The sequence below is a fragment of the Mus pahari genome, chromosome 2 (assembly GCF_900095145.1).
Source record: "Mus pahari chromosome 2, PAHARI_EIJ_v1.1, whole genome shotgun sequence".
NCBI lineage: Eukaryota > Metazoa > Chordata > Mammalia > Rodentia > Muridae > Mus > Mus pahari.
The window spans coordinates 146,484,801-146,494,518 of record NC_034591.1 but is presented as its reverse complement, the minus strand read 5'-3'; the positions used below and the strand labels follow the sequence as shown (position 1 = coordinate 146,494,518).

Genomic DNA, 9,718 nt, shown 5'->3' with positions numbered 1-9,718 from the left:
TGTTGGGCCTCAGTGGCAGAAGATGTGCCTGGTCCTGAGGAAACCAGATGTCCCATATTGTTTTTTGTTGTTTTTTTTTTTTTGATAAGAAATAAAGCAGTATTTTTATATAAAACTACTTTGCCTCAGCGTTTGCGCAGTAAGAGGGAGAAGGTAATGAAGAGGAAATTCTGAAGCAACACTGTACAGCGTAAGCTTTATAAGGACCAAAAGAACACATTTCCCCACATTGTCTTCAGTCCAGCAGGTTCAGGTGCTCTTGCTCACAGTCCTCAGTGGACACCCTTCAGGCTTCGCCACTTAGCACATTCTGCATGGCTCTGGTTACCTCATCAGCACTCAGATTGTTCAGACATGGTCTTCTCTTGGCCAAAAGCATAGCGGGCCCAGAGCTTGGGCTGCACCTCCGAGCATTCGCGGATGAGAATGGGCAGGTCTGGGTGCACCTTCTTCAGCTCCACATACCGTTGCAGGATGAAATCCCTCACACCCTGGCTGCCCCGGGGAACGCTGGCATAAGTGAAGGCGAATCTCACGCAGCCCCAGCTTCGCACCGATCGCCATCTTTGTTAGCCCGTAGTGGGTTGATAACCAAAGGAGTTCCCTTCTTTGAGGAGAAGGAGTGAGGCAATGAGGGGAGGGATTCGTAAAGGTGAGACTGGGAAAAGAGGAGAGAGCAGTAGCTGTGAACAAGTTGTAAACTTAATCAAAGACACAGTGGATAATCAGTATATTATAAATAATTTTATATGATATTACTAGTACTGTGTGGATTCAAAATATCACAAAAGCCCCGCCCCCTCGCGTAGGACATGGCGGTGGAAAGCCTAACTTTGTTCCCCCCCCCCCCCGCCCACCTCCTGGCACATCCGGGGCCATAAAGGGTCACAGTCCTTCCGGGCCCTCGCCTCAGAGTGCAGGGCCAGGGAGAGAGGGAGTCATGATATCTGGTAGCTTCCAGGTTCCTCTGGGATGAGCCCAGGCTCCTCTGCTGCCTCCTGTGTAACTTCCGTCTCCTCGTCCGTGGCGGCCTCGGCTGGTGTCTGGCGGTGTGGCTCCGGCCACTGGCTCCAGCGGCCTCAGCAGCCCTGCGTGGCCTGTACTAGTGGCGGCCGCGGTGTCTGTCAGCTCAAGGGCCGGCGGGGTGGTGTCCCCGGGCCAGTCCTGGCTCAGCTGCAGTGCCAGGCCTAGTGCAGGCATTGGAGGGAGCAGCTCCAGCCTGGGCAGCAGCAGTAGGAAGCGACCTCTGCTTGTCCTGCTTTGCAATGGGCTCCTCAACTCCTATGAGGACAAAAGCAAGGGCATCGTCTGTCCCATTGGTTTTGTTTGATACGACTGAGGAGGCATACATGACAAACAGTGGGAAGCAGAAGCACATGCAGCTCAGCTACAGATCCTTATGGAATTCCTCAAGGTGGCAAGGAGAAATAAGAGAGAGCAATTGGAACAGAACCAGAAGGAATTAAGTGTTTTGAAAGAGGCTCTCTAGCTGCATATGTAGCAGAAGATGNCCTNNTCGGCCATCATTGGGANGAGAGCCCATTAGTCTTGCAAACTTTATATGCCCCAATGCAGGGGAATGCCAGAGTCAAGAAGTGGGAGTGGGTGGGTAGGGGAGCAGGGGTGGGGGGAGGGTACAGGGAACTTTCAGGATAGCATTTGAAATGTAAATAAAGAAAATATCTAAAAGAGAAAAAGAAAAGAAAAGAAAAGAAAAGAAAAGAAAAGAAAAGAAAAGAAAAGAAAAGAAAAGAAAAGAGGATATTAAAAGAGTGGAAGAAATGGGTGGCTTGTACTCTCCCTTCAGTGAAGATAGCACAGTGCCTCAATTTGAAGCTCCTTCTCTGTAACACAGTAGCATTATTGATTCTACAGAGTACAGCCAACCTCCAGGTTTCAGTGGGACTTCTCAGACAAAGAAACAGCCTTAGTATAACAGCACATTAGCATCAAGATGAAAGCGACTCACTGCTCATTTTGAAGACTTAGAGCAGTGTTATGTTTTCTACAAAGATGTCTCTTATCTCAGATGACAGTAGAACAACGAGCCAGTTATATGAATTTCAGTAATGCTTGTCCAACTTTACTCGATACAATGCAGCAAGACCATTGGCCACATAGTCTTATGCTAGTGATCTCTATAATGGTTCCAGCATAGTTTCTAGTATTGAATTTGACCGGGATTGTGGCTATTTTGCAATTGACTGCTAGAGTTTCAAAGAAGATTAAAGTCTATGAACATGGCACAGTCATCCAGGTTGCAGTGGATATTCATTACTCTGAGAATGAAATGACCTGCAATTCCAAAATCAGCTCTATCACTTGCAGTAGTTACCATAAGAACCTGCTAGCCAGCAGTGATTATGAAGGCACTGTTATACTCTGGGATGGATTCACAGGGCAGAGGTCAAAGGTCTATCAGAAAAGACATGAGAGGAGGTGTTGGAGTGTTGACTTTAATCTGATGGATCCTAAACTTCTGACTTCAGGTTCTGATGATGCAAAAGTGAAGCTGTGGGTCATCAATTTAGACAACTCGATGGCAAGCATTGAGGCAAATGTTAATGTTTGCTGTGTGAAATTCAGCCCCTCTGCCACAGACCGGGCTTAGTTGCCCCACCTCAATCCGTGGGAATTAGGGTTTCAGACAAATGGGCAAAGAGTCAGCAAGAATTGACAAACAGACGCAGACCCAAGGGAGTGCTGAATCTGAATGTAGTTTTTCCAAGCAAACACCAGACTTTTAATACAGAAGAAAAACAAGAAAGTCAGGTGAACACATCTGCCAAGTTACATTGACACAAAAGAAAAAAAGAATGCAGAAATTCAAAGATGGCAGGAGCCAGGCCGTGTTTACAGCTCAGAATAGGAACAACCCTAATTAAGATCAGCTAAACTCAGGAGCCAGGTGAATGCTCTGATACTAAGGTAGGCTATTGTTAAACCCACCACCGAGGGTTCTTTAGTAAATACCTGATTATGCTATTTCTCTAGGCCTAGTGAAAAAACCTGCACAAGGGGAATTCCCTTCTACTAAACTTTTCATGAATAATACTACAACCCTAGGCCATTGTGTGTTCCTGTGTTTGGGTGTGACTCAGCTATTGTCCTAAGTAATTACTATGCAGACTAGCCCTGAGCTTTTCTAACTCTATTCAAGTAAATAGTAATGCCTGATTATTTTCACTGTCTCTACTAGAAGTGAATTTGAATGTTACTGAATGGGTAATATTATTACTGAATTCCAAGCTCAGTGTCAGCTTGAGGGACTTTCTAGGAACCATTGGAACACTGGTGAAGGCTTAGCTATATGTCAAAATCAATCCTTAAAGGCACTTTTAATAAAACAATACTGAAAGAGAGCACACGGATCCTTACACCAGACTAACTCAGGGACAGGGTTTGAGAATATGGGCTATTGGAATGCCAAGGTTCCAGGAGGCTCTTTCCTTGAAACTCTGCCTCATGACCGCTTCCAGACTTTTAGGGCTATCAAGCAGACTTCACTGGAGTGGATGTAGCACCCCTCTTCCAGGTAACAACTGACTTTTGGCTGTGCAGATCACTATGTCCACTACTAAAATCTTCATAACTCTAAAAAGCCAATAATGGTATTCAAGGGACACCAAAAAGCAGTGTCTTATGCCAAGTTTGTGAGTGGTAAAGAAATTGTCTCTGCCTCAACAGACAGCCAACTAAAACTGTGGAATGTGGGGAAAACATGCTGTCTACATTCCTTCAAGGGTCATATTAATGAAAAGAAACTTTGTAGGCCTTGCTTCCAATGGCGATTATATAGCTTGTGGAAGTGAGAACAACTCCCTCTACCTGTACTATAAAGGACTTTCTAAGACTTTGCTAACTTTTAAGTTTGATACAGTTAAGAGTGTTTTAGATAAAGACCAGAAAGAAGATGACATGAGTGAATTTGTCAGTGCTATGTGTTGGTGGGCACTATCAGATGGGGAGTCCAATGTGCTGATTGCTGCTAACAGCCAGGGTATAGTTAAGGTAAGCTAGAATTGGTATAAAGAGATTCCTGAAGTCAACTGTGTTTGATTCTCCCAAAAGCCATCTGCAGCTGATGATGAGAAGAAAAGGAAAGGGAATGTGATATCTCTCCCCGCAACATCATTTGCATTTGTTTTAAGTACCTTTTTCCTCCTTTAAGCCTTTGGGACATTGAGTATATCCAGAGAATTCTCCACCATCAGTGTAACTATGAACTTTGTTGTTGGCAGTGTTTAGAGGCAATCAAATTATTGTGATAGGGAAACAAATTATTTTTAATAAATATAAATAACAACAAAAATAAAAGTTTATTGAGCCACAGCTGAGCTGGGAACACCTTTTTGTCAGGTGGGATAGAGTTACACTTGTGGGCTGTACAGAATGTTCTGGCTGGAGCTGGAAAGAGGCACAGTGAAAAAGAGCACTGGCTGCTCCTACAGAGGATCTGAGTTCAGTCCCTAGCACCTACCTACGTAGCAGCTCACTGCTGCTTATGATTATAGTAGGAGATCTGATGTACTCTTCTGGGCTCCTTGAGCACCAGGCATGCATGTGGTGCACATACAAACATACAGATACAACGCTCACACATAAAAATGAAAACAAATCTTATTTTAAAAGAAAAAAACAATATCACGAAAAAGTAAAGATGAATTTTAAAATAAATTACTTAGTTGATACTGTATCTCCAGGATAGAGTGCTTGCCTAGCATCCTTGAGGCCTGGAATTTCCCTCATCACCACTACAAAAAGGAAAGAAAATTTTAATCATGTTGGGAAGGCAAGTTGTCATTAGAAAACTCCTGGTAGGAGTGAGTCAAAGCCAGATGATCCCCACATAGGGGTCCCTTGGGTAGGCCAGGCAAGGAGTGAGCCCAGCTTCCCACCAGACCCTTACCATAGAGCCTGGGCAGGGAGTTAAGCTGAGATGATCACCAATCTGGTGCCCAGCAGGCCTGAGAGTGTGGGCAGACCATGTGGGAGATGATGCCTGCCTGGGACCATAATGCATGAGCAGGCAATAGCACTTCCAAGACCATTCTTGAGACAACCACAGACACTCAGTGACCCTGGGTGCCACAAAAGGGCAAGAAGTGGTAGACAAGTGGAAGAGAAGAAAAAAACAGGATGTGGGCAAAATGATTATAAGCAGAACTGGAAACTTGAAGGTAGTGAGGAACAGCCTGATGTGAATAACTGGTGATGAGATCTTGGTGGGGTCCTGGCCTGTACTGCCAATGGAGGCCACACCTGGGCCCATGGCCCTGCAGCAGCAGGGATCTGTTACCTCCAAAGGCCAGGCAGATGTCCCTGGTCTGGACTGCCAGAGGAGGATAGGTCAGTGTACAAACTGACTCCAGCCTTCACCTGGGCATTGAAGGAGAGCTAGCTCTTGGGGGTGTGAAAGCAGGAGAGCTGACCCTGCACCTAGCCAGCTACTGTACTCAGGAGATCAGCCCCTCCACATTTTAGAAGGTGCAGGTGAGCTGGCCTGGGGATACAAGTGTGGGGGAACTAGCCCTACCTCCTATCTCATCATGAATGAGGGAAAGATATCCTTGTCCCCCCTCTTTACTCCCTCCTTCTCTTCCCCCTCCCACCTGTAGTAGGTAGGAGACCTGGCCTTGGGGTCATGAGAGCAGAGAGGAATCCCTGCTTCTCACTAGGGACTGTGAGCACTTGGGGAAGCAGGACCTGCACCCTGCCTGGTCATCACAGTAGAGCAGTCCCTGGTCACAGGGATTTCTGGTGAACCAGCCACAAAGGCATGAGAGCTAGACAGCCTGTGGGCTGACCACAGATACCTCTCAAGCCTAGATCCATGGGTTTGAATTGGCCTACACCGACAGCTACCCCATGGATGAATTGCTGGGGTACATGAATGAGCCCATCTTACAGATCCAAAACTAAAGCATCTCCATGACTCAGGTTGTTGGAGAACCCTGATGTTAAGGTCTCAATTCCCCATGTCCAATGGCTCTGTGAGCTCGGAGCAAAATGGAGGACTCTCTTTCTTAGTAGGGCTTCCCTTTCTTTGCCTGACTGTCTGGAGAGGTGTCCCTGAACACATGTGCCTGGCCATATCTGAAGAATGACCTTAACTCAGCACACAAGTATTGCTCTTGCTTCCCACTGGAATAACAATTAGGTACTGTATTATGACCAATTAGTCCTTCCACCTATATCCCTTAAAGCCTTTACACACCCTATTCCTGGAAAATAAGTAGATTTTTCCCACTGCAGTGGTCTCTGGAAGTTATTCTATCAGTACTCACAGCTGTCAGAATCCTGCTCACCACCTCTACTCTCTTTGTCTCTTCAGACCAATGGCCAGCAACCTCCAAGGAGAACAGAGACCCACAACAGAGCAATAACAGGATATCTGAGAAGAGTCTCGGTGAGGTTCCAGTGTTGATAGAGAACCACAAGGCAAGAACTAGTACCACACCAACAAATCATTGAAACAAACATCTGTGAGCAAAAAAGTGTAGAAAAGAAGATAAATACTATAGGACACACTGTGGCATATTACAGTTTCCATGAGATTTTTTTTCTCTGTTGTGGGGTAGGTTGCAAGGGTGGAAGGGAGGTATGAGAGGTGGGAGAAATAGGTGGGATTGGGTATGTATGTTCTTTGTATATAAAATTCACAACAAATCAATAAAAAGGGTTTCTTTTTTAAGACCACAATCAACCGCAGTCATGGTACCCTGTCACCACCAGATGCCAGAAGTAGCTTGTGATCTCAGAGCTCAGCTTTCCTACTACAGGAAGACCTGAATATTTCAACACGATTAAAAGAAAAAAAAAAAAAAACACTGTAAATCCGTGTTTATAAAGATAATTGTGGTGGTTATAATAGACATGGTCCCCATAGATGCATGTGTTTGAATAATTGGCCATAGGGAGTGGCACTACTAGGAGGCACGGCCTTATTGAATGAGGTGTGGCCTTGTAACAGGAAGCAGGTCACTGTGAAGGCAGAGCTTTGAGGCCTTAAACGCTAAAGCAACACCCAGTGTGGAGTCCAGTCTCCTTCTAACTGCCTTCAGATTAAGATGTAGAACTCTTGGCTGCTCCAGCACCATGTCTACCTGCATGCTATCATGTTTCTGACTATGTTGATGTGAACTAAACCTGTGAAACTGTAAGATAGCCCCAGTTAAATGTTTTTCTTTATAAGAGTTGTCTTGGTCATGTTGTTTCTACATAGCAATGGAAACCCTAAGACAATGATAGAAGTTCTTAAAGAGTAAACAAATTCCATCAAGGAAACAAAAACACATCAAGGAAAAGAGAAAATAATTGGAAGAAATTAATAAATCTCTTAAAGAAAGGCAAGAAAAGGAGTTGAAATGAATAAAACAATCCAAGACATGGAAATAAACAGAATAAAGAAAACGTAAACTGAGAAAATTCTAGAAATAAATCTAGGTAAGTGAACAGAAACTACAGATGTAAGTATCGCCAACAGAATAGAAGAGATGAAAGGGAAATCCCCAGGCCTTGAAGATATGATAGAAGAAATAGATCAAAAAATGTTAAATCTAAAAAATTCCTGACACAAAACATCCAGGAAATCTGAGACACTATGAAAAGAACAAATCTAAAAATAATAGAAATAAAAGGAGAATAATTCCAACTCAAAGACCCAGAAAATATTTTCAACAAAATCTTAGAAGGAAAATTTTCTTAATCTAAAGGAGATAAATATACAGGCACAAGAAGCATACAAAACTCCAAATAGATTGGAAAAGAAAATCCCCTCACCACATAATAATCAAAATACTAAGCATACAGAGCAAAGAAAGAATATTAAAAGCTGCAGGGTAAAAGACCAAATAATGTATTTTGCAGTAAACTTCCAAGCCCAATCATACCATGCAAAAAACCCACATAATTCAGTTATAATATTTATAAGCTATATATACCTAGATTGAAAAGATCTAACAGTACAACAATATATTCCCCAGTTATGAGATCCCTTGCTACTTGCAGCTTCTCCAGGCCATGTGATTCTGCTCCATCTCCCTTCCACCTCTTCTTCCTCTACCCTTCCTCCACTCTCTAAAACCTCCAGCTCCACCCTTACCTTCTACTGCCCAATCACAGGCTCCACCTTTATTTGACCAGTTAGAATAGGGAGAAGGTTCACATGAAATCACCCGAGTATGTGATCTACTCCTCATCACGGCAACCCCTCCAGAGGAAGCAGAATTAACATCAGAATACAAACAGCACCAGGACAATCCACAATTTTGTCCAATTAAAAGGCTCTTTTCTCTCAGATATAAATTAAGCACAACCATTACAATTATGCAAATTATAAAGTATAAGGCACACTTACACCCAGTCCATCATATTTGTCAATTTAGATAAAGCACTCTACTACCTATCCTACTTTAGAGAGTTTACAATTCTTTACCTGAATTATGTTCTGGTTTTAGCTTGTATTACCATCTGAAAACCACCCTCTCAGATATATGTCATCTCTCTCAATGCTAAACAACCTGAGTTGACTATGAGACTATAACTTGTCTTCAACTCAATCAAAATCCAAGAATGACATAAACACAAAAGTCAGAAGAACCTGGACAGATATCCTACAAACTCTAAGAGTCCACAGATGTCAGCCCAGACTACTATACCCAGCAAAACTTTCAACCACCAGAGATGAGGAAAACAAGATATTCCATAATAAAAACAAAGTTAAGCTCTGTCTACAAACCTGCCCTACTACAAGTATTAGTAGGAAAACTCAAACCCAAGTATGATAACTACATCCCTGCAAACATAGGAAATAAAGTATATCAAACCAGCAAAACCAAAAAGAAGGGAAATGCACACACATGTGCACACACACACACACACACACACACACCAACAACAACAACTACAACAATATTAACAACAAAATAACAGTAATTCATAATTATTGATCATTGATCTCTCAATATCAATAGACTGAATTCCTCAATAAAAAGATGCAGAGTAATAGGATGCATGTAAAAACAGGATACATTCTTCATCTGCATACAAGAAACACATCTCTGGGGATGTTCCCTGAATCAGTTTCCTGTCTGTGGATCCCAGTCCCCTAACTAGGCTGCCCTGTCTGATCTCAGTAGAAGAGAATGAGACTAGTCTTGCAGACTCTTGATGTACTAGGGTAGGGTAATATACACCCCACCTCCCCAGAGGAGGAGGGGAGAAGAAATGGGGAGGGGCTGTATATTGGGATGTAAAATTAGTTAATAAATAGATTAATTTTAAAAAGAAACATACCTCAACATCAAAGATATTCATTACCTCAGAGTAAAGGATTAGAAAAAGATTTCCCAAGCAAATGTGTGTGTGTGTGTGTGTGTGTGTGTGTGTGTGTGTGTGTGTGTGTTCTGCTATCCTCTAGACTGCAAGTGAATATAGACATTCTAATATCTAACAAAATAGAAAGGTAGAAATAAAGAAATTAAAGACTTCTTTGCCAAGATCCAGTCTTGGCTTAAAGAAGAGTTCTGAGAGAAGGGGTATTTGGGAGCAGTGGAAACAAAGGACTCAAAGTCAAATAGTAGGTCCAACCTGGAAGCCTAGGTCCTGCTGAGATGCTGAGATGGCTTTCCAAACTTCTCTCCTTCTCTCTCTCTCTCTCTCTCTCTCTCTCTCTCTCTCTCTCTCTCTCTCTCTCTCTCTCTCTCTCTCTCTCTCT

At 43.2% G+C, this 9,718-nt stretch overlaps 2 pseudogenes; one reads left to right on the top strand and one right to left on the bottom strand.

Moving 5' to 3' along the window:
- Window positions 1–286: 286 nt before the first annotated feature.
- On the bottom strand, window positions 287–564 carry LOC110316927 (annotated as a pseudogene).
- Window positions 565–630: 66 nt separating this feature from the next.
- On the top strand, window positions 631–6,427 carry LOC110316926 (annotated as a pseudogene).
- Window positions 6,428–9,718: the final 3,291 nt, after the last annotated feature.